The sequence below is a fragment of the Ornithorhynchus anatinus genome, chromosome 16 (genome assembly GCF_004115215.2).
Source record: "Ornithorhynchus anatinus isolate Pmale09 chromosome 16, mOrnAna1.pri.v4, whole genome shotgun sequence".
NCBI lineage: Eukaryota > Metazoa > Chordata > Mammalia > Monotremata > Ornithorhynchidae > Ornithorhynchus > Ornithorhynchus anatinus.
The window spans coordinates 10,184,593-10,208,832 of record NC_041743.1 but is presented as its reverse complement, the minus strand read 5'-3'; the positions used below and the strand labels follow the sequence as shown (position 1 = coordinate 10,208,832).

Sequence of the window (24,240 nt, the reverse complement as noted above, 5' to 3'; positions counted from 1 at the left end):
AATTAATGTCGTCATTTTTACAAGGTTCCTTCAAATTTCCTATTGGAGAGAGAGTCAGAGAGAAGGTGGAAGTGACAAAAAGTTACGGTAGCCCTGCTGTTGGCTAAGTGGCAAGAGCATGGCTCTAGGAATCAGGAGATTTGGGTTTAAAGTCCCCTCTCCAAGTAGGGAATACTTGCTGGGACTTTGGCATCAATTAGTCAATCAGTGGTATTAATTAAGAACTTACTGTGTGCAGAACACTGTACTAGGAGCCTGGAAAAGTGCAATACAACTCACTCGGCATGAAGCATAGAAAGAAGTTGCACTCAGTCAGTGATATTTATTGAGTGCCTACTGTGGGCAGAGCACTACTAAGTACTTGGGAGAGTACAGTAAGAGTTGGTAGACACAATAGCTGCCCTCGAGGAGCGCAAAATCTAATGGAGGAGTTAACAATCTAGTGGAACAAATAATTGAGCAAATGCAATCTTTAAATCCCAATTTTGAATTAAAATTGCAGACTGTCCCTAGTTGGACATTTGTCCATAATTTAGTCTGAGTTTTCTTGACTTTCCCACCTCCTACTCCATTCTCATATTCCTCTAGCCTGGAAATCTCTCCCTTCCTGCCAGCACAAAGCCCTCCTAAAATCCTATCTTCAGGAAATCTATTCCAATTCACGTCCCCCCAAGCAGCTGCCCTTAGCACCTTTATACTCATCGTTGGCACTTAAGTATATTGTATATTCAATTATAAATTCTATTTCATCCCGACATGCTCACAGTACTACCTATTTCATTATGATTCTTTCTCTTTCTCCCACTATTTGTAAATATATTTTGTCTCCCTCATTAAATTGTAAACTCTTTGAAGGCCAAATGTTTTGCATCTTAGTGCCCTGCAGTCTGGCACTCATTTAAACAACAGTGATTGAGTGACTGATACATCCTTCCATGTGTGTTGACTTTTGTTAGCTTTTCCTACCGTGTCTGTCACCAACCTCCCCTCTCCTTATTCTTAGATTTGTGAGCCCCTTGGGGGTTGGGAGTCATTTTTGTTCCCCATCCATGGATTTTTTTTCCATGATTAGTCTAGTGCTTTGCAGTTGTAAGCATTTAACACTTCTCCTCCTGATTCCTCTACTCTTACCCTGCCTACACATATCTTCATTTCACTTAGAAGTCCCCACTTGCTCCCCTCAGCTTGGTCAAATCTGATTTTTCTGGAACCGCTTTTATCTTCATCTTGACTCCAATCCCGGGGATTTTTCCGCCCCCTTATTTTTTAACCCACAACCACCCTCTTAACTGTCCACGTCAGATATCTTCCAGGAGGGCCCCTTTGAGACACTCTAATCAGATGAGAAGGAAATGATTAGCTGCCAGCTTCAATTGTGTCATTTACTTGATGGCAGGGCATGAAGTCTGCTATACAATGCCTGTTCTCTTTGGTCACTTAATGATGCTAAATAGTGACAGATAGGATCCAAATTCCAAACTGGCTATATATAATTATATGCATCAATGCAATGCATCACAGCAGCTACGTGGGTTTCATGTCTCAGAGCGTCTAATGATGTTCTTTCAAGAAGAGACCCTTAAGGGCTTGTGGATGGTTTCCCCCACGTATGGGATAATGATACCAAGCTGAAGAACACTCTGTTCTAGATGGTTTGGAGGAGCTGTGGCCTCATCCATGTGTATGTGTATGTGTGTGGCAGAGATGCTACCCACGTTGCAGGGAGTGACAGTGGGAGTGACAATCTGGTTCCTCTGGATGTGAGTTTCAACGAGTGTGACTAAAGATTCCCAAGTCCCTCCCACTTCCTCCCCCAGCAGGGAGGAATGTGGTGGAATATTTTCCCTTTGGTGGTTGAGCTTGTGGAGTCATTCATGAGCATCGCTACTGGAGGAAGAGAGGTGAGTTAGGCAGCCCCACCAGGTACATAGTAGGCGAGATTTCTTTCAGTAAACATTCTCAATTGGATTCTAGGCAGATGCTTGATTTCTAGTCAGTATCGGATGCTGCATAATTCGCTGTGCCTGGAGGGACAAAGTCAGCACCAGTTTAAAAACAAAACAAAGCCCTAACGCACATTTTTCTTAGTGCAAAGGTGGATTTTTCAGTTTGAGGGCATCCCATTCTAGTAGTTGTCATGATTATGGATATGGAATCCTATATTTTAAAAATGCTACCAAACATTCTGCAAAAATGCATCCCCAGACCTGGTTTTCAAGTGCCTGGGGAATATTTGGTTGGTTTGCTGACTTTCCTTATCTACTTTGATTGCTGATCTGATAATATGCTAGTCTTTATCTGCTCTCTGGAGAAGAAGCAGTTTTGTTTTCTGAGAGGAGCAATTTCTCTTCCCTGGGTGCTCTGTCCTAAAGTCCTGTTTTCTCCGGTTTGGTCCTCAGGAGCTGTGAAAAACAACTGGTCAGCCACCTCCCTAAGAAAAACCTTTTTTTCCCAAAGATTTATTCCCCCACTCCCCCCACATTTCCCTTCTGTTCTGTAGGCCAAACACAATTATTTTCTTCCAGGAAGCAGTTCTTGAATAGCAACTTTGGCTTAGTCTGAATATACATTTGTTAATTTATTTACCCAGTTCCTAGTTTAGTGAGTTAACACATAGTGGATGCAGATAAAGCCCTCTGGGAGAGGCCTCCTATGTTTTAATATCCACACTGACAGTATTCATTTAGCACCTGCTGAGTGCAGGACTCTGTACTAGGTGTCTGCAAACACATACTCATGCACAAAAAAGATGCAGTCCCTGCCCCTGAGAGACTTAGAAACTAATAGGGGAGGCAGCTTTCAAAATTGGACATGAATATATACTTCATATAATTTATGAAAATATATATATATGTATATATTATAGTTAGGCAGGAGAAAGCAGATTTGAATGAAAGACACAAGTGAACAAATATAAAACGAACAGATGCATCTGAGTCCTGATGTGGCAGATTGAATGGCATGGCCTAAGCCTTCACTTCCCCTATTCATCCTGCCTTCTGAATTGCCTTTGCATTTGGATCTGTACTCCTTAAGCACTTGATATTCACCCCACCCTCAGCCCTGCAGCACTTTTGTACATATCGTTATATTCTGCCCTTCTCCCTACCTGTAATTTATTGGAATTAGAGGAGCAACTGGTGTAGTGGAAAGAACACAGGTCTGGGAGTCAGAGGACCTGGGTTCTAATTCTGGTTCTGTCATTTACTTCTGTGTGACCTTGGGCAAGTCATTTAACTTTTTCTGTGCCTCCATTTCCTCAACTGTTAAATGGGGATCCAAAGCCTCTTCTCCCTCCTATTTAGACTGAGTCCCATGTGAGACAGGAGCTCTGTCTGACCTGATTAACTTGTATCTACCCCAGCACTTAGAACAGTGCTTGAAACCTAGTAAGCACTTAAATACTGTAATAATAATAATAATAATAGTGATGATGACAATTGCAAGATCCTTTTTTAAAATGTTATGTGTTAAGCACATACTAAGCTCCTTGTGGGCAGGAATCGTTCTACCAAGTTCATTGTATTGTACTTTCCCAAGCACTCAGCACAGCCTTCCCTGGATCTGATTTCTGGCTTCCTGTTGTCTCTGTTTCTCATTCTCCCTCCTCTCCCTCCCCTACCTCCCCTTTCCCTGATGGCTCCACCACAGACGCAAGGCTACCCCTAAGCCAGACATCAGCCCCGGCTTCAGCTTGGGTCCCCGGCCTCCCTTCACAAGTCCTGGGATGCCATAAACTATTTTAACCCAGTGTGACCTGTGACTTGACTTCCAAGTGGTGACTTTGAAGAAGTCACTGCAAGAAAATGAACAAGTATTGGAAGCATCAGAGAGGCATGCTGAGCGCTCATAGCATGTCAGGAGAGGAGACAGCACACCAAGGGGCCTTCATCCAAAGAAAATGAGCATAATGAAAACAGATTCTACTAGGCATTTTAGATTTTAATGTTATCACTGTAAAAGATTTCTGGTCCGTTGTGCACTGCATGACTTGTATACTCTGGCCACATATCTCTGTTTGCAATTACAAGAAGACCAAGTCAGGTGTTACAGGCAAAGGAAGGGGGAGGGGGAAGAGCTAGAGACGTTGGTGAAGCAGCTGTGGTCCAAGAGAAGATTTTTGGGTCCTGGCACCAACTCACTTCTGGATTACTTGTTAAACCGAAGGGAGATGGACTAGCTGGTGCAAATTATGTCCACAAAACTATCAAAACTGTGCTTGTCTGCAGTCCCACACAGAATTGGTATTTGTGAGAAAATGACATTTCCAATGATGAAATATTATCTCCCCTCTAAGTGACGTGGATTAGTCATTGGTGTTATTATTGTTATTATTATTGTATTTGTCAAGTGCTTGTGTATGAAACATTCTTCAAAGGTCTGGGTTAGAGACAGACAAGTTAATCAGGTCAGACACAGTCTCTGTTCCACATATCAGAATCTTATAGGGGGGCAAAGAGGTATTGAATCCCCATTTTATAGGTGAGGAAACTGAGGCACAGAAGTTGTGACTTGCCCAAGGTCACGCAGCAAGCAACTGGTTGAGCTAGGATCAGAACCCAGGTCCTCTGACTCCCAGGTCTGTGCTCTTTCCACTACGCCATGCTACATATTTCCTTAGCCTTTCCAAGGAAGACTCATACATAAAATAACTCAGAGTTTAAATATCAATTGGTTTTCCTAGTTTTGCAGAGCTCAGTTCCACTGAATGAGTAAGAAGGTAAACTTGGAAGGAATGAAGAGTGAGAGCTGGGCATAGAGGGAGAGGAGAGTAGATAAGAGGGAGAGCTAAAGAATGGTCAGGAGTTTCTGCTTTCTGCTGAGAGGAATGGGTAACCACTGGAGGATTTTAAGGAAGGGAGATACATGTGCAGAACAACATCTTTGAAAAAAACAATCTGGGAGGCCAAGTGAAGTATGAACTTGAGAGGGGGAGGCTGGAGGCAGGGAGATCAGTGAGGTGGCTAATAGAGTAATCTAGCCAGGAGAGGTTGAGCGCTTGGACCGTGGTGGCTGTTTGGTGAGAAGAGGCAGGTAGCTCCATGGCAGAAAAACTAATGGAATGAAGGTGAGAAATGAAGGAGTGAGGGATCAAGGGCAATATTAAAGTTGGGGGCTTTAGCGATAGAGAGAGTGAGGGTGATAGTCACTGTTCTTAGGGAGCAGAGCTGCAGAGTCGGTCTCAGGCCCCCACACTCAGTTGGGAAAACAGAGGTCAGGCAGCAGATCCCAGGGAGTGGACAGAATGACTAGAACACAAGTGCACAACCCCTTAGTGTCATCTTGATGTGTTTCTATAACAACAGCCTAAGATTTTCAGACAAAAAAAAATGCAAGAAAAATACAGACATTCATAAGTGTTTCCTGGTGAAATCCTTGATGCCCCAAATTAACACTAGCAGGAGGGATTTCTGGAGCACCAAGGATCCCTCCCAAGAGTGTGTCGAATGATGTTTTGCATCTGGCAAACCCCTAGGCAACAGTGTCAGTGATGATGAGGCAGGGGGCAGGCCATGTCCTCCCACCTGAGTTGCAGAAAGGCCCTGGAGGGAGGAGGGAGAAAGTGATAGGCAGTTGAGCATCACCACACACTACTTCCTCCCCACTTTTCCTCCTTCTCCACCCCTTCTTCCTCTTCCTCCTCCCTTCTCCTCGTCCTTCCCCCTTCTCCTCCTCCTCTTCCTTCCTTCCCCTCCTCTTCTCCCCATCTTCTCCCCCTCTCCCCCACTTTTTCCTTCTCCCTTTTCTTTCTCCTCCTCCTCCACTGAGGTCTCTCTCTGGGACTTCCAGGGTGAGAGAATTGGCACAGAGTAGGTGCCCAGGCCCAGGTAACAGCATCAGCCGCACTTCCAGTTGAATCAGACTGTTGACCTCTCTGGGTTGAGGAAGAAAGCAGTCATGTCCTGAAGTGCCTGCCGTTCATGCAGTTCCCAAACTTAAAATGGGGAGAACATCTCTCCCTTCCTAGGATGTCAGAAAATGATCTCTGGATTTATATGACACTGTTCCTTGGCCTGACAGATCATTTAATTGAATGGGTGGACGAAATGTCCTCGCCTAAGGTGGAAGCCAGACTAATACCCTGTCTATTATCAGCTCTACACGGTCATTATGTGTGCAGCAGGGTGGGATCTCGCTGTTCCTTGGTGGTAGTCGGCTAGGGTTCCTGCTCCTCCTGGGAAGTCCATTGTAATAACAGGGCTGCAGACCAGCAGCAGCATCCATTATCACACTCCGGCTATGTGCTCATCAGACAGGAGGGAGCCAGCCAGAGGAGATACAAAACCAATGACCAGACTCTGATGTCTTATTGGAAACAATAGGGAGCTTTGGGAGGTTTTGGAGAAAGGGAGTGATGTGCTCGGATTAGTGTTTCAGAAAAGATGGTTTGTGCAGGGGTGTTTGTGTGTGTGCACGAGTGCATGCATGCTTGCACACACAAACACACATACACATGTATGTGTGAGTATATATTGTGGTCCTCGTATTTGAGGAGTCACCACTGGTGGTGAGGTTCACTGTGAATGTATGTGTGGCTGAAAAGTCCACGGTCTGGGCCAGCCTGGGCACATGAAAAAGCTGCCCCTAGCTGCGGTGGTGTGCTTAATGTTTGCTGCACCTGATGCAATTGTCTCTCTTGCCTCCTTGTATCTCTTTCCTTATGTAACTTTTACTCAGAGAGCCACTCCCTTCTTCACAGCAGTGCATCATGCAGAGCTGTCCTCAGCAACTGATTTCCAATTTTCAGCTGGGATGCAGCATATTCAAAGGCTTGGATTTACCATGGCCTTAAACCTTTCCTCTCCCCTCCTTGGTTGGGTTTCTTAATTTCAAGTCTCCTTTCAGCAGCTGTTTAGGTGTCTTACTGTCACCCGTTGTCCTCACATATTCTCCCCTTCCCTTTGTCCCCGACCAGCGTTAAGGTGAGCATAGCTTCTGGTACATCGGATTTGAGCTTGGTGAAGCAGGTTGTTTATAGCATTTTTTTCGAGCCCTGCCCCATTTGTAGTGAACACTGTGTCCCTAAATAAAGCTGCTGTGACACTAGAGTGATCCTGAGCATTTTTGCTACCTCATCAGTTACCCAGCAAACAACATCCTGGGCCACTTGCTTGCATGGGACTCTTGGGGGCAGAGGAGTAGTGTATCCCCTCATCAGTAGGACATGTGCTTGAGTTTTCTTCTCAGTAGTAATAAAGTTATACGCTGAGCCACCTGCACTCTTGGAACTGCCCCACCCCCATGGCCAGCAGTAAGCAGAAGGTGATGACTGATCGAGGTAAGGCCTTGGGGCAGAATAGCTCAACACAAACCTCGATCACTTTTTATGTAGGTCTGGCATGTCCAACTCACATCTGCCATGGACTTTGGGACTTTTACCTATTTATTTTAAATTAATGTTGTATACACTTAGCTGCTTAAAAGAAAGGCCGTGACAACAGGACCTCCCTGGGAACTAGTTAATTCCAAGATAGATGTAGTCAGCGGAAGGGTGGCAAGGTTATTGGAAAGGAAGAAAACAGTGTCCATGGGGCATTTGAAACTGTGGAGGAGATTTTATATAGGACTGATGGGAATGGGGTCCTGGAGCCAGGGTCTAGCGTAGAGGCTGTCAAATAATCCGGGCAGGAGGTTGCGAGGACTTTGAGGAAGGGATCCCATACTTCTCTTTCCCTTTTTGCACATTCCTCAAACACCTAGTACAGAAATGAGCACATGCTAGAGATCCATGCCAGGGAAGGAGGGGCAGAGAGGTAGACACCTGACGAACTGAGAGTCCATCTCTTCACCCCCTCTTATCTCTGAACCTGCCATCGCCAGGGAGAGGACCATCCCCCAGGATTGGGGCAAGCAGAAGCTCCCGTACAAACTGTTAGTAATAATAATAATAATGTTGGTATTAAGCGCTTACTATGTGCCGAGAACTGTTCTAAGCGCTGGGGTAGACACAGGGGAATCAGGATGTCCCACGTGGGGCTCACAGTCTTAATCCCCATTTTACAGATGAGGCAACTGAGGCACAGAGAAGTGAAGTGACTTGCCCACAGTCACCCAGCTGACAAGTGGCAAAGCCGGGATTTGAACTCATGACCTCTGACTCCAAAGCCCAGGCTCTTTCCACTGAGCCACGCTGCTTCTCTAGTAGAACCCTGGGACTTTGACCCCAAGGAATGTGGTGGCTGGAGCAGCGAGGAACCTATAGACTGTGCCCTCCCAGCCAATCTGTGCTTCTGCTTTGTGGTATTTTAACCTGTGTTGTTATTGACGGTGGCCAGGTTGAGAATCCACTGTGGACCAGGGACAAGGTCATAGTCATTCAGTCATCCCATGGAAGACTGGAGAGAGAGAAAGAGATTGTGTGTGTATGACTTTACAAATGTGTGGCCTCCTTTCACTCCTTGCATTATATAGATTCTCACCCACATTTGTCCTTTATATTTAAAAATGGAACAGCTCAAACTACTTTCCAGCGATGCTAATGGAAATGCTTATTCTGGAAATGTGGGCTGAGTTTGTGTTAAAGTGTTCACGTTCAGGTGGGCAGGAGGCTCCGGAATTGTGTCCTGCTGCAGCTTTCCTTGCTCTCCTCTCCACTCCCTTTCTGTTGATGGTCATTTCCTTTGGACAAAACTGGGACAGAAAAGGCCAGTAGCTGAACCAACTATTGCCTCAGAGGCTGACATGCTGGCCTGACAAAGTTTAAAGTCTAAAATTCTCACAGATTTGGCTTTGGCTTGATTGCTTCTTGGATCAGTATCAGATATGGTAACCTAATAACAATGATATATTAATAATTGTAGCATTTGGTAAGCACTTACTATGTGCCAAGCACTGCACTAAGCACTAGGGTAGGGGCAAGATAATCAGACCTGCCTGCTCTGGGGCTTCTGAGCACTGTTGTAGTCACTACATCATATTTATTTCTCATGGTCAGACTGAATCCCCTTACCAGATCTTGTAGAACAGGGCAGTGCTCTGCTTTAGAGAAGTCTTGGAGCTGCCAGAACTCTTGAAAGTGATGTCACCTCACCAATGCAGTCTTGTGTTTTTCTCTTTTTAAACAAAAGCAGAGGTCAGTCTGAAAAAAGCTCTTTTAGTATCCATGATGATCTTTTTCTGAGTTCATATGCCATTCTCTTTCCTAGATTTCTCAGATGTTTTCTGTTATTTATCCTCATAACTTTCCTGGGAGCAGGTTTAGGACAGGTGTTGTTCTTATTAATAATATTGATGATAATAATAGTAGTTTTTGTTAAGTGCTTACAGTGGGCAAACACTGTTCCCAGCACTGGGATAGATATAAAATAATCTGGTTGGGCCAAGTTCTTGTTCCACATGGGGCTCATAGTTTAAGAGAGAAGGAGAACAAGTATTGAATCCCCATTTTACAGATGAGACAGATGAGGCACAGAGAAGTTGTGACTTACCAAGGTCACATAGGCAAGTGACAGAGCTAGGATTAGAAACTAGGTCCCAGGCCCACAGTCTTTCCAATAGGCAACAGTACATCTTAGTCTCCTTGTTCGGTAGCTGGGAGCGAGATAAGGAATCAATCAATTTTATGTAATGAGCTCTTATTGTGTGCAGAGGTACTAAATGCCTGGACAAGCACAATATAACAGAATTGGTAGACACATTCCCTGCCCACAGGGAGCTTAGAGAGGAAACAGAAGGGCCTGGGTCACCAGCAAGTGACTGATGGAAACCTGGTGCTAAACAACACAGCCCAGACTCTGCTTAAGGTTTTTTTCCGTGATTGACTCTGGTGAAGGGATTTTTTTCATTCTTCAAGGATTTGTTTCACATTCTTATGGGCCCCAAGACTGAGATCTGTAAGATGTAATTATAGCATATTTTCTGTTGATTTCATCCCTTAAAGGACAGTAACAATAAGAAGCCAATGCATGGAGCTAGCTTGGACCAGTGGAACTGTTGATCTCATGTAAATGACACCAAATTCTTATTTTACTGCCCTTTTTCTTTTTTTTTTCAATTTACAGCCCTTCTAGTCCAGAGACTAGTGGTTAGTATTTATCTTGAACTTATCTCCTGAGGTGATGGTGGGGGAAAACTTGGCAGAATCAGCTGGCCGAGAAGGATTCTGAGGCGCCTCCGGCAGACGGGACCACCCCTTTGCCGACTCCATCCAGCTGAGCACTGGTCCTGTTTTGAGATTCATTCTCCCCACCCCGCCTGCCTGAAAACCCTTTCCCATCCCAGCTGGTAGCAACAGTTGTTGCTATGAAGAGCTGTTGCTATGCAGCAGCTGCTTGGCACAGTGACATCATCACATTATGCAGTGCTTAGCATGGTGCGATGATGTCACAGGTCACATGGGGTGGGCCACAAATTGCATGGTTATTTATGTACCTACTGCTCGAAGGTTGGACTCTTCTGCACCAAAAGCTTGCCAATCCCTGCTCTAGCCTTTCCCTGTAAGCTCACCAATCAGCTTGGTGACTCCCCTCTAAACCCACTCCCAGTTTCCCATGCTCTTCTTAAGTCTGGATCTCTATATTGGTCCCAGATTTCTAGTAAGGTCCTCTCCCTAGTACTGAAAGTCTGGGAACATTTTCTCCCAGCTCCTGCATAGTCATTGCTTCCATACCATGTGTTTTCATGATGCATTTTGGATTGAACACTGTTGCCGTATTAGGGAACGTTTTCCCCAGATCACATGACTGTCTGGGCTTGATGTAATGCAATGGCAAAAGAACAAAAAGTTCTGTGCTTGCCATTGTCTGTAGTGTGAATACTACAGCATGAGGTAACACGCACACGGCCCGCATGTTATGAGACACATTATATAGTCTACTTCCTGGCCACCTTAGAAAAACCGTGCTTACTCTCTTTTATCGGATTTTCATATTTTCCACATATTATGTTTGGGGTCCACCTCTAATTCCTCCAAGTATATTCACCCTGACCCCCACATGAGTCCTGATTGCACTTACCTGGTCCTGGGCAGGGCGGCTGAGAGCAGGGCCTATACAGGTCAGATGAGGTCAGTCACCGTGCACTTCTTATGGACCAGTGAACCTAGACCCAAATCTTGGCCCCACCTGGAGCATTCTTACTCTGTGCCATGCCATGCCATGCCAAGCAGTGAAAGCCCTGGGCAGCTTCTTTCTCCAAACAGTATCCTGGGAGCCCAAACTGGGGCCGCCATCTGTCACCATGTGCTGGTGCGGCTGCTTCCGAGTGACGTTTTCCCTGTGTGTGTTTGCATATGGTGAGCCAAAATTTGGCCCAATATTGACAGAAATACCAGTACAGAGCCTCATTAGCAAATGGCATATTGTTTGTTGCCCCAAGAGACTTGTCAGAAAATACTTTTTAAGAACATTCAGGATCAGAGTGTTGGCCAAAATGTGACCATAGAGGTGACGGCCTCTTACCTATGCGATACACATGCCTCTCAATCCTCACAGCCCTGTGGTGAACTCTATACATCCAGCATCCAATAGGCTATTGTGCGCCTGCCCAGGATAGAATCATTCATCCATTCAATGGTATTTATTGAGCACTTACTATACATAGAACACTATTCTCAGCTCTTGGGAGAGTACAGTACCACAGAGTTGGCAGATGTTTCCTGCCCACACTGAGCTTGCACTCTGGAGTCATAATCAAATCACAGAATTAGAAGGGCTCTCAAGAAATCACTTGGTCCAGGCCCCTGCCTTCAGGCAGGTGAATGGCTGAACCACCCAAGATGGATGGTGACCTCATCTTTCCTTAAAGGCCTCTACAGATGAACATTCTATAATGGAGCTTGAGCCACTCCTCCTCTTACTCTGTTAGTCAAGAATAGTCCTTAAATACAATCAAAGTTTCTCCTGCTTGACATTCATCTCTTTTTTTAATTGGACCTCACAAGGACATAGAAGAAAGCAGCTGGTCAGCATTCTCCCCATAGTCATGAAGCCTGTTTATAATAATAATAATAATTATGTATTTAAGCACTTATTATGTGGCAGACACTGTACTAAGCACTAGGGTGAATACAAGCAAATCAGGTTGGACACAGTCCCTGTCTGTGGCTCACAGTCTCAGCTCCCATTTTACAGATTAGGTAACTGAGGCACAGAAAAGTGAAGTGATTTGCCCAAGGTCACACAGCAGACAAGTGGCAGAGCTGGAATTAGAACCCATGACCTTCTGACCATCCACTACACCATGTTTACTAAGTTGTTCCCATCCTTAGCCTTCTCTTCGCCTGCTCAGGTGCCCCATTATTTTGGTTTGGAAGGGTGACCCCCTTGTCTTTTAGAATTAGTATCTTAGGAGTGTCAACTCCTTCTACTGAGTAAATGAAAGTAAGGGTTTTCTTCATGGAGAAGCTCCTCCATTACATTCCATAACTATTGGGGTAAGGACGTGTATAGAGACATTCATGAATTAGGCTACATGAGTACCGTACAGCTAGGTAGGTGATCAAACCCCCTGAGCAGGGGCTCCTGGGTTCTATCCGACTACCTGTCCCCCTACCTGCCACATATGGAAGAGTAGCAGCATTCAGCATTAATCATCGTCTCCCCCATCTTAGTCCCTCTCCAACCCACTGCCCCTAGTTTCCATCTCCTCTCCTCTATTTCTGGGAGCAGGTGAGTTAGCTGAGTTAGACTGGAAATGGCAGGGGTACATTTTCACAAAATTCCATACATGCAATGGAAACAAATGGCTGAAGATCAAAGCACCCAAAGCCACTTCCTTTTATCATCTGGAAATTAAAATCAAACTGTCAACCACTTGACTTATCCCCTACTAAAAAAAACCCAAAATAACACCTTGTTACGGTTAGGGCTAAGAGTGAAGGTTCACGATGGGGGTTTTTGACAGTGATAAATCTTTGGGAATTTTGAGTTCTGACCATTTGCTATATGGCCCAGGCACAGCATTTCCATGCAGATATTCTCTTTATACGTTCTTACGTTCTTCTCTTTCTCAGGGAGGTCTGTTGAACCACGGTTGTCCAATGTATGAGTGACACAAGTGCGCCGTTCCACAGAAGCGGGGGATGGGTTAAGTTGGACTGCAGCTGGTGTCCCATATTCTCAAAATTGAAATCTGGCAAACTCGTTCATATGGAATATACCAAAATACACGCAGCACATGTGCCGTTTCCGAGGGGCAAAAGCAAAAAGTGACTACCACCAGGGAAGGGGAAAAAATAGCCTCAATATAGTGCACACTGGATATAAATGTTCAGAAAGCCGCAACCTAGCCCATAAAGTCCCCACAGATACAGCTGATATAGGTTGGGGGTGGAAAATGAACAGCTAACAGATGATTTTTAAAACCTCAAGAAACCTAGCCAGTGTCTTGAGAATGAAGAACTTTTTGTTTTAAGGAACTCTCTCATCAGGTACGGCTTATGATATGCATGCCTAAACTAAGTCAATCGGTTGTATTCACTGAGCGCTTACTGTGTGGCAAGCAGTGTACTAAGTGCTTGAAAAAATACAGTGCAACAGAGTCGGTAGACACAATCCCTGCCAACAAGGAGTTTATAGTCTAGGCTTGGGGTGGCAGACTTTAAAATACATTGCAGCTAGGGGAAATGGCAGAGTATAAGGATATGTTCATAAGTGCTGTGGAGTTGGGAGCGGAATGAATATCAATTACTTAAGGGATACAGACCTCGGTATACAGATGATGAGGGAGGGAGACTAGGGGAAATGAGCACTTAGTCAGTGAAGACTTCTTAGAGGAGATGGGATTTTAGTAGGGGCTTTGAAGGTGGGAAGAGGGTTGGTCTGTCAGATATTAAGGGGGAAAGGGTTCTTGGCCAGCGGGAGGATGTGGGCAAGGGGTCAGCAGTGAGATAGATAAAATCAAGGTACAGTGAGTAGGTTGGCATTCAAGGACTGAAGTGTTTGAGCTGGTTTATAATAGATCACTGAGGTAAAGTAGGTGGGGGAGAACTGATTGGGTGTCTTAGAACTGATGGTAAGGAGTTTCTGTTTGGTGCGGAGGTGGATAGGCAATCTTTGGAGGTTTTTGAGGAGGGGGCAGATGCAGACTGAATTTTTTTTTTCAGAAAAAATAATCCGGGTAGCAGAGTTAAGTAAGGAGTAAAGTGGGGAGAGGCAGGAGGCAGGGAAGTCAATGGAGAGGCAGATACAGTAATCAAGGTGGGATATAAGTGCTTGGATCTGCATAGAAGCAGTTTGGATGGAGAGGAAGGAGTGGAATCTAGAGATATTGTGAAGAGAGAATCAACATGATTTGGGGACAGATTGAATATGTGGGTTGAATGCAAGAGCTGTCAAGGATAATGCCAAGGTTTCAGGCTTGTGAGGCAGGGGAGATGGTAATGTTGTCTACAGGTTGGAGATGTCTTAAAGGGCGGAGTTTGGATGAGAAGATGAAGAGTTCATTCATCAGGCCATTTATCATTTTAAGCATAATTTTTAAGACGTGGAGCCCAGAAAGATTGTGCGGTCTCAAATGTTGCCGGTATGGACATAGAGCCTTGCTAGGAATGGGGAGGTCAGGGCTGGGGAGGAGGCACAGTCCAGCTGCCAGTTGATTCTGTCCAGTTCATTACAGACAGTCGATCAATAGTTTATATTGAGTGCTTAATGTATGCAGAGGACTGTACTAAGTGTTTGGGAGAGTACAATATAACAGTCGGTAGACATGGCTCCTGCCCACAGTGAGCTTACAGTATAGAGGGGCAAATGGACTTTAATTTTTAAAAATAAATTATGAATATATACATAAGTGCTGTGAGGCTGAGGAAAGGATGAATAAAAGGGTACAAATCCAAGTGCAAGTATGATGCAGAAGGGAGTGGGAGAAGAGGAAACTTCAGTGAGAATCATGCGTGTGGGATTTAATATCGTTATGCCGTGTGTCTGGGATGCCATGAGCTTCTCCTTGCCTAGTATCCTTCAGGCCCAGCCTATACAGTGGCCCTTCAACCCAAATATTTGCCCGCTGCAAGCTGAGGTACAAGCTTATAACCTTTCTGTCACTGTTAACTTAATCTCTTTCAAGCCAATCGCAATTTGGTTGCAATTGGCTTCTCTGCTTAGTGTGTCATCTTTACCAGGCCTGGGAAACAACTCCCAGAAGTCCTCTTTATCTATTCCTTTTTCTCTGATGCACCCATTTGGGGATGGTCCAATGGATCACTGTTAAATTAATCTCTCCTGCCCTAGAGGGAAGGTTGATCAGTCATAAGGCTGAAAGAGCACTGCGGAAAGCAGAATGGATTTAATTGCTCAGAACTAATCCTAAAATGACGGAGTGACAGCCCCAAACCCAACCTTTTCAGGAAAAACAACTTGGAGGCCAGAACGCTCTTAGCTCACTGCTCTGTTATGAATGCCCATTACAGCTTATGCATTTGTATAGAGGCAAATGAAGGGAAAACTATTATTTAAGCATCAAAACCTCTTTTGGAATTTATGTGGAGAGCTAATGTAACAAGAACTGAATTCTCTGACACTATACTCCTTGAAGGCCTGGTAGCTACTCCCTTCCACTTCGAAACTCGCTCAGAGCATTTTAACCATGAGACAGAAGCAGGTGACTTCCTGAGGCTCAACCAGCAGGCCACCCTCCCTCCCCACCGAATTGCTGTTACAGGGTCAGAAAGAGTTTAAGGGGTCAGGAGAAGGCATCTCATGGCCAGTTCCTCCTCTTCATGGGGCCCACCAAGGCCTCCATCTGGTCTGCATCGCTTTCTTGGCACCACAGGATTAGGTTAGCCTGGGTAACTTCTTAGAGAATGTCTTTCATTCCTGTCTCTTCAAGTGAGATGGACTAGTCAATCCCGGCTGCCTGGATACTAATCTTTGTTATGCTCCAAAACATCAAAGGTTTTACCTCTCTCTTCCTAACTGAAGTACATATTCCCAATTTTGTCTTCAAGGAAAGACAAAGATTTGCATTGAATGGTATTTTATTAAATGTTTACTATGTACCAGGCCCTGTAAACAGCGCTGAGGTAGATATGAGCAAATTGGGTTGGATAGAGTCCCTGTCCCACATGGGGCTCACAGTATTAATCCCCATTTCATAGATCAGGCAATTGAGACACCGAGAAGTGAAATGACTTGACCAAGGTCACACTGCAGACAAGTGGCAGGGCCGGGATGAGAATCCAGGTCCTTCTGACTCCCAGGCCCATGCTCTATCCTTTTCCCAGATAACTTGGTGCTATAAAATGAGGCTCTAAGATGAGTTGATTGCCCGACATCCCAGGAATTTTATTTCTGCTGGTGGCCACTGATGTGACTGTTCACTCTGGACATTGGTAATTACAGCTGAGCATGTGAGTTGGACTGAGAGAGTCTATACTGTGCTATAAGCATGGTACTCTGACCCTTTGGAGCCAGATGGTGAATAAATGGATTATTGTCATTGAATTAGGGTGACCAGATGTATTGATTTAGGCAGGATAGTCCCAAAACTCCAGGTCTGTCCACTTCTAGGTGCACAGGTTAATCAGTTGCATTTTTTTGAGCACTTACTGGGTCCAGAGCTGCTAGCTTCAGGTGGATTTCGCTGAAGGTCCAGCTTGGACCAGTTTTCCCTCTCTGACCTTCACTTAGCTGGCCCATTCTGGGCCAGTCTGCCAGAGCCACTTTTAACCAGGAGCCCTGAAGGTGGCAGGGGGTGCTTTTCCTCTTAACCCTTTGCTCCTCTTCCCCTCTTCCCCTCCTACCTCTTTCAGTAAATATTATTTATTGATTTTTTTCCCCCCTCACTGCCTTTTTCCCTTTTTGTCTTTTTCTCCTTTTATCTCCTCAGTATCCTCTTCTTCCCCTTCCTAACTTTCTGTCCTTTCTCTTCTCCTCCTCCTCTTCCTCCTCTTTGCCCTGACCTCCACCCTGTCTAAAGAGGCTAGACACTTGATCATTGTATGGCAAGTCCAAACACCACAAGGATGGGTACATGGAAAACAACCTGGGTGTGCACTCGTCAGAGTGCTGCAATTGTGTGTCGCCTACTCACTCATTGCATTCCATACTCCTTTGGGAACACAACTGGCAGAAATGAGAGCGCGAGAGTGAAATCTTCACCTGCTATAATATTTCGTTGTTAGCGCCAAGGAATCAGCATGGTAACTATTTCAGGTCAATTCTATTTTGGAATTGGTTTCCATTAATTAAATTAGACAGCGGGGGTGGGCTTAAAATGGCACCTTCATGTTCATGGACAAAAAATAAAACAGGAGTTTACAGTCCTAAAAAAAGGAAAAAAATGGCAGAAACAGTGATAGCAACGTAAAACATTTTTTTTAAAAAAGACCAGCTTAGCATCACCACTTTTGAAGCAAGGCCAGCTAAACATTGAGGGCTTGCACTGTGCCCTGAAAACTGGCCCTCCTGGAGAGGGGAGGGAAAGTGGAAAGGGGGAACTGGCATGCGAGGGTTGGGGAGAGGGTAGACTGGAATGCAGGGAAGTGTTTCAGAAAAAGCTGTTCTGCCTGCAGTTCTCTGAAGTGCCAATCTGGGCACCTAGATTGATTCATGCTGATTTCCAGCTCCAGACACACAAACCATCGCCAGCAGAGTCAGTGTGAAAGCAGCTTGGGGCAGTTTAGTGCCAACTGGATCAAACTGTCTGAAACTTTCCAGTTAAAGCTCCTCTTCCTGAAAGTCAGTCAGGGACGCTACTATTATCACACCCAAACCACTCCCCCAATGCGGGTAAATCAGTGGCTCCCTATTTTCCTTCCCTTTACCTCCCAAAGTCCACCTCACCTACGTAGGGTGGCAAAACAGACAGGCGTAGAGGAATTCCTGTTGGCACTATGCCATTGGGGGTGAAAGGTTCAGATGTTTGCTTGTGCTGGGCTGCACCCCTACCTGCCCGTTCAGTTGCCGATGCCCTGATCTGAGCCAAAATACGCCTGGCAGGGATGTGAGTGCGAGTGGCACTCTGCCAACTACCCATACTCTGACCCCATAATACAGATTCTCAGGCCTAAAGTCTTCAGGACTAGGCAGAGCCTCATCCGCTGTTTAAGCCGGGAGAGTCCATTACCTGTCACTAGGGCCCCCTGCCTGTTAGTGTCTGCCCCTGGGAAGGACCTTTAAGCATAAGGTTGGCAGCTGCTGCTGCTTCTGAGAATCCAAGTTATATGGGTTTGAGTTTGCTTACGATTTCAGCGTACTCCAGGCAAAAACACTACCCTTTCTGAGGTGGGTCATTTGTGGGTGTTTTTTAAAATTATTATTTGTTATGCGTTTACTATAGGCTAGGCTCTATACTAAGCAGTGGGGTAGATCCAAGCTAAGCAGGTTGGACACGGTCCATATCCCACATGGGGCTCCCAGTCTTAACCCCCATTTTACAGATGAGGTAATTGAGGCACAGCAAATGAAGTGAGCTGCCCAAGATCACACAGCAGACAAGTGGCGGAGTTGGGATTAGAACCCAGGTCCTTCTGACTCCCAGGCTTGTGCTTTATCCACTAGGCTTCTCGATTTAGTCAGTCGAATTTGCAGCCTCAGGCCCTGATCGGATTCCGTGTCGATCTCCGGAGAAACCACCAGAGGGAGGCAGCGGGCGGGAGCTCCTGGCCTCGGGAAGCAGCCGGCAGGTCAGCAAATAGGATTCATCTCTTCTGCATTCATGGACACCACCCTTAAGAAATTCAAACGCCTCCTCTTCCAGAAAGACATTAAATGAAGCCCGACCCAATTAAAATAAAAATAGATCTCAATTAGCGGGCGACTCCCAGCCTCTCCTAATTAAAGGGCCCCTTGTTCAGTCGCCCCCCGCCCCACGGGCTGGAAATTTGACACATGGAACCTTTAGAGCTGCACTGTGGCTGTTTTACATCTTAAATCTTTTTTAATTAAGGGGAATTTGATGCTGGGGGACAAAGCCAGGTTACCGGCCCCGGGGACAGGAATGGCCTATTAGTCTGTAGAGCAGATCCAGTTGCAAGAATAGAAAAGACTCAGACGTCACCCCTAGACACCTTGCTCCTCAGGCCGGCCGTCTCCGGGCATCTCGGGAGGCCCATGACTAGCAGCAAGAGACCTGCTTACAGTCTCCCCCCACCCTCTGCCTTGTCTTCAGCCACGGCCCCTGGCCCGGGAAAGGGGAGGAGAGGTGCGACTGGGGAAGGGCACACACTTCTACGGGAATGTTGGGCTTCCTCCCCAGCTGAGCCCTGGACAATTTTATGTCTGGTAGCATAATCATTGAAGGCCTGACAACAGCGTTTGTTTTCCATCAGGGATTGATTTGTGAAGACCCTCTGCCCCCTCTCTCTGGAACTCAGAGAGAGGGAGAGGGCATTTTCAGAGCCTGGAGGGATAGAGAAAACAAAGCTAGTAGTCTTGGCTGGAATTATGATACAGAGAATGGAAAGGTCCAGGTTGAAGCCATTTCAAGTTAACTAATTCGAGTAAGGTCATTTTTGAAAAAGAAACATCTACTCACACTTTGGAGCGTGGCCTGGCCCACGTTGTTTGTAGCTCAGTAAGTTGCTGCTTTCAGGGGATCATTAATAAGGATGGCTTCTTTTCAACTGAGTAGATTTTCTTTGGATTTTGGTTTAACGATACTTTCAGAATTGGGCCTGGCAATCTTCAGTGTACCAGACAGAGCGGGTTCATCACATGCCACTATTTGCCTGTCCTGAACACATCCTCATCCCAAGGCCTCAAAGTTACAGATTGAAGAACATCATAGGAAAAGTCCAGGGAAGTTTAGAAAAGGAAAAGAGGAATGTATTCCCTGGAAAAAAGTGGATTTCCTAATGTTGGAAGTTGGGGAACTGACCATCTCACCGGGGGAATGAGGTGGGTGGGTGGAGAAGCCTAGGCTGGAGGAGAATTTCCTGGCCTACCCTAGAGTGAGTGCTCAGTCCCACACAGCAAGAAAGCGGTCGGGTGCCAGCGCCATCTGCTTCTTCAGCAAGGAGCAGCTGGGAGCCCTTCAGAATGGACGCCTTGCTTTCCATTGACTGTAATCTGAGAAGACATTTCCATTTCACTGTCGTGGCACAAATGTCTGCTGTGAACCTTGAGTTCATCCTGGGTTGCGCTGGGCCATTTTTAAAGGAGTTCTTAGTCACAGAAAGATTCCTTTCCATCCTCTCTGAGCTGAGGTCTGGTTGTTGAGCACAGTGACATCATTTCCACAGTATTGAGCTTTGCTTGTGGTGGATTCTTATGACTGCCACTGTCCTTCATTTTCAAAGACGATGCTACTGATGGTGAGATCCCATCCGTGTGTATGAGGGAGGGAGGCTGGAAATTGGTTGCGTGACTGACATACCCATCTGTGTTGATTGCCTTCAAGAGAGAATCTTGCTTGGTTAATGTGTGTGTCTCATTCAGGCCCTGTCTCTTTAGCTTTTCTCTTGGTATCGTGACCTTAGGAAAACTGTTGCTCCAGGACTCACTGTCTAAAGGGAAGGGAGAATAGGTATCGTGCCCCCATTTTAAAGATGACGAAACAGACACAGAGAAGTTAAGTGGCTTATCCAAGGCCACGCAGCAGGCACGTGGGAAAACTGGAATTAAAACCCAGGTCTCCTGACTCCTTCAATCCTAATTATTGAGTGCTTACTGTGTTCAGAGAATTGCACTAAGTCACATTCTTCCAGTAGGCCATTCTGCTCTTCCAATGCTGCCTCTCAGGCTGGTTGTTCTGTTGCCATAATCTCTGCTGCTGCTGCTGCTGCTGCTGCTGCTGCTGCTGCTACCCATCAGCACTGCTGCCCCAACCAATATCCTGATCCTCCTCTACTTGAGTCGGTCTTTTGTTTGGAGTACAGAAGGAGCACCCTGCGATGTACAGGACCTGCTTCTCGAGTTCTTTTCCAGCGGTGGTGTGGAATTGTGCAGAGCTATCCTCGGGCTCTCTTGCTGGGTCCCTCCATTATGGGCACCTGTCATGGTAAGAGGGCTGATTAGGGTCAGTTGTGCAGTTTCACTGCTGCAGCAGGAGACACTGTGTACCCTCACTTGTTTTTCATGGCTGGGTGGGTTGTTGGTTTTTTTTTTAAACTACTTATCAAAAGACACAGCAGTCAAGACTGTTAGGCGGTCTTGTCAGTCCTCAGAAAGAGGCAGACAATGGCAGTTCTGGAAGGCAACTGGAGATTGGAAAGGACAACTGGAATGGCTCTGAAGATCAGGAAACTGAAGGTTCCACGCATGTGTGCGCATGCCTGCTGAACCCACTCCTTCCTTTAAAACTTGCAATTCAGCTCTGCTCTGCTTTGCACTCCCCCAAAATGTGTCCACTTTATCCTAGTGGGGCTTCTGCAGAGGCAGGACTCAGGACTTTGGAGTATTTTGATACCCAGAATTATGTGGCCCAACCCAGTTCACTTTGCTTTGTTCTGTCTGTCAAATCAGAATCAGGGAAAGAAGTAGAGTTTTGCTGCCCCGGGCCCATTTGAAGCATGAGCATCAATCAATCATTTATTGAGCACTCCATGCCAAGGATAAAAATAATAATAATGTTGGTAAACATTGAACAGGACTTCTATTTCTGGGTGGTGAATGAAGCTGCCATTTGTTGGGCTCTGCTTATTTGGTTACACCCTGATTATTCCCTTGAGTTACTGTTCGAGCACAGGTCTCCTGAATTAATGTTTTTCTCCTCCTTTGTTTCTTTGTTTTGGGCAGGGAATCTCTTGTACATTCTCAAGCAGTTAGAACTGTGCTCTGCACACAGTAAGTGCTCAATAAATACCAGAGGCATGAGGCCACCAGCCCTGTTCTGATTAATATACAGTGTGGTAGATATTTGCTGCTAATTGTTATATTTTTTAAGTTAATTTGGATTTTGTTAAGTTTATATAGGAAAAGCTCTTCATGTCATGTCATTTTTGCAATTAGTGGTTTGGGCCTATTGTTACTCACATTTTGACATTATGGAAAGACATGAGTAATGTTTGCCTTTTGAGTCAACATTTTTTTACAAAAATTAGAGGAGAGCATGGACTCATTTACATTTTTTAATTGTTTCGTTCCATTTTCCCTAGCAATCTGATCACCACATTACCCTCGATTTCACATAGATCCTTCTGACTCAAAGTACTATTTTAAAATTCCCACTGATGTGGTGAAATCCACCTGATTCCAGGGATGATGTATTTGCCTCTAAACCCCAAATGCCTTGAATTCCTCTCCTGCCTCTCTGGACAAGGTTTTCAGATCCTTGCTGCTGCTCCTAGCATGACAATGATCATTATGTTCTCAGTTCAGTAAACATTTCTTTGCACTTCAATTGTTTGGCACCTAAAACTTTGAAAGAGCAAAAGCTAATATGTTTATCTCATTTGGGACTTTTTCCAGCAAACAAGCTAGAGTAATGGGACGTAGAAAGCCTAGACGGATTTGTAATATCCTGGGGCAAAGGTGCAGGCTTGGCAGAGTCTCTCATGAAACAAACAGATGTCAAAGAGCTCATTACTGAGGCACCATGCAGAACCAAAGTCATTTCTGGTTCCCGCTCAGCATTTCCCTCACGTGCCTGTCCTCTAACATCATGATAAGGGGGAAACTAGACACTTTGGGGAGATTAGAGAAACCACCCCAAACCCTAACTTCTTCTCTCTGTTTTCTCTTCCCAAATAAATTGTCTAGGTAGCCCATATAGAGGTGAGAAATGTGTTTCACCCCAGATTTCAATTCCTTCATTCTGCTTTCAATCCATTGTAATTACTGAGCACTTCCTTTTTGCAGAGCACTGTTCTAAGGGTTTGAGAGAGTATAATACAATTGGAAGACACATGATTCCGGCACTTAGGGAGCTTGCAGTCTAACTGGAAGACAGTCATTGAAATAAAGTATAGGTAAGGGAACTGAATATAAAAGATATGAACTGAAGTGCAGTGGAGGTAACGATGAGCACTTAAGTGCTCAGTGGGAGGGACTCGGCATGGGAGAGGCAGTAGGGAGGAAAAATAAGGTGGAGCGAATGAGAGCTTAGTCAGGGGAAGCTTTCAGTAGGGCTTTAAAGATGGGGAGACATGTAAAGGGAAGGCCAGGCAAGAGGGAGGGTATGAGCAAGGGGTCAGTGGCAGGGCAAGCAAGAGCAAGGGAAGTGAGTAGCCTGGTAGAAGAACAAGGTGTGAGCCAGGTTGCAGGGGGAAAGAAGTGAGGATAAGTAAGGGAGAGAGAGCCCTTGGCTTTGAATCCATTAGTGAGGCGTTTCTGTTTGACGTGGAGTTGAATGGGCAACCACTGGAGGCACTCGAAGGGAGGGGACATATGTGCAGAATAGGTTTTTTTAGACAAAACAATCTAGGCAGCAAAATGAAGTATGGACTGGAGAGGGGAGAGACTGGAGAGAAGGAGGCCAGTGAGGAGGCTGATGCAGTAATGGAGGCTAGATATGACAAGTGCATGAACCACTGTGGTAGCAGTTTGGGCGGAGATGAAGGCTTCACTTGGCAGCAAAGGAATAATTAAAGGCCACGAACCGCCACTGTGAAATGGCTCTGAGCTGGAAGAAGAACTTCTCTCCTGTCAGGGACCTGAGTACCGGGTCAGATAACAAAGAATGGTGGGAGACCCTTAAGAATGGACAGCCATCTCAGCGTGGCTCAGTGGAAAGAGCATGGGCTTGGGAGTCAGAGGTCGGGGGTTCTAATCCCAGCTCTGCCACTTGCCAGCTGTGTGACCTTGGGCAAGCCACTTAACTTCTCTGTGCCTCAGTTACCTCATCTGTAAAATGGGGATTAAAACTGTGAGCCCCACCTGGGACAAACGGATTACCTTGTATCTTCCCCCAGTGCTTAGAACAGTGCTTGGCACATAGTAAGCGCTTAACAAATACCAATTTTATTATTATTATGAGAAGCAGCGTGGCTCAGTGGAAAGAGCCCGGGCTTGGGAGTCAGAGGTCATGTCTTTGAATCCCAGCTCTGCCACTTGTCAGCTGTGTGACTGTGGGCAAGTCACTTAACTTCTCTGTGCCTCAGTTACTTCATTGGTAAAATGGGGATTAAGACTGTGAGCCCCACGTGGGACAACTTGATTACCCTGTATGTACCCCAGCGCTTAGAACAGTGCTCTGCACATAGTAAGTGCTTAACAAATACCAACATTATTATTATTATTATCTCTGTTCTGGATGAGTTAAGTAGTTTTCTGCTTGCAGGCTGGACTGACTCTTAGAACCCCTTTACTTTCTGTCATTTAAACTTAGTGTGCCTCCAGGCTGGGATCAAGAGGGACATGCAGGCAGTTTGGTTTTCCTTCCTTAGATTAATTGCGGGACTGGTTGTTTCCACCTGGAGAG

At 45.6% G+C, this 24,240-nt stretch overlaps 1 long non-coding RNA gene across 2 annotated transcripts in view; it reads left to right on the top strand.

Annotated features, from left to right (window-relative positions):
• LOC103170520 overlaps nucleotides 1-24,240 on the top strand; it is a 68,657-nt gene that overhangs the window by 24,884 nt on the left and 19,533 nt on the right. Inside the window, exon 3 of one of the 2 annotated variants that reach the window (XR_003765349.2) lies at nucleotides 18,441-18,692. The exons of the other annotated variant lie outside the window; for it this stretch is intronic. This is a non-coding gene — a long non-coding RNA (uncharacterized LOC103170520). Of the gene's footprint in view, nucleotides 1-18,440; nucleotides 18,693-24,240 lie in introns of those variants that run through there. 2 annotated transcript variants of the gene reach the window in all.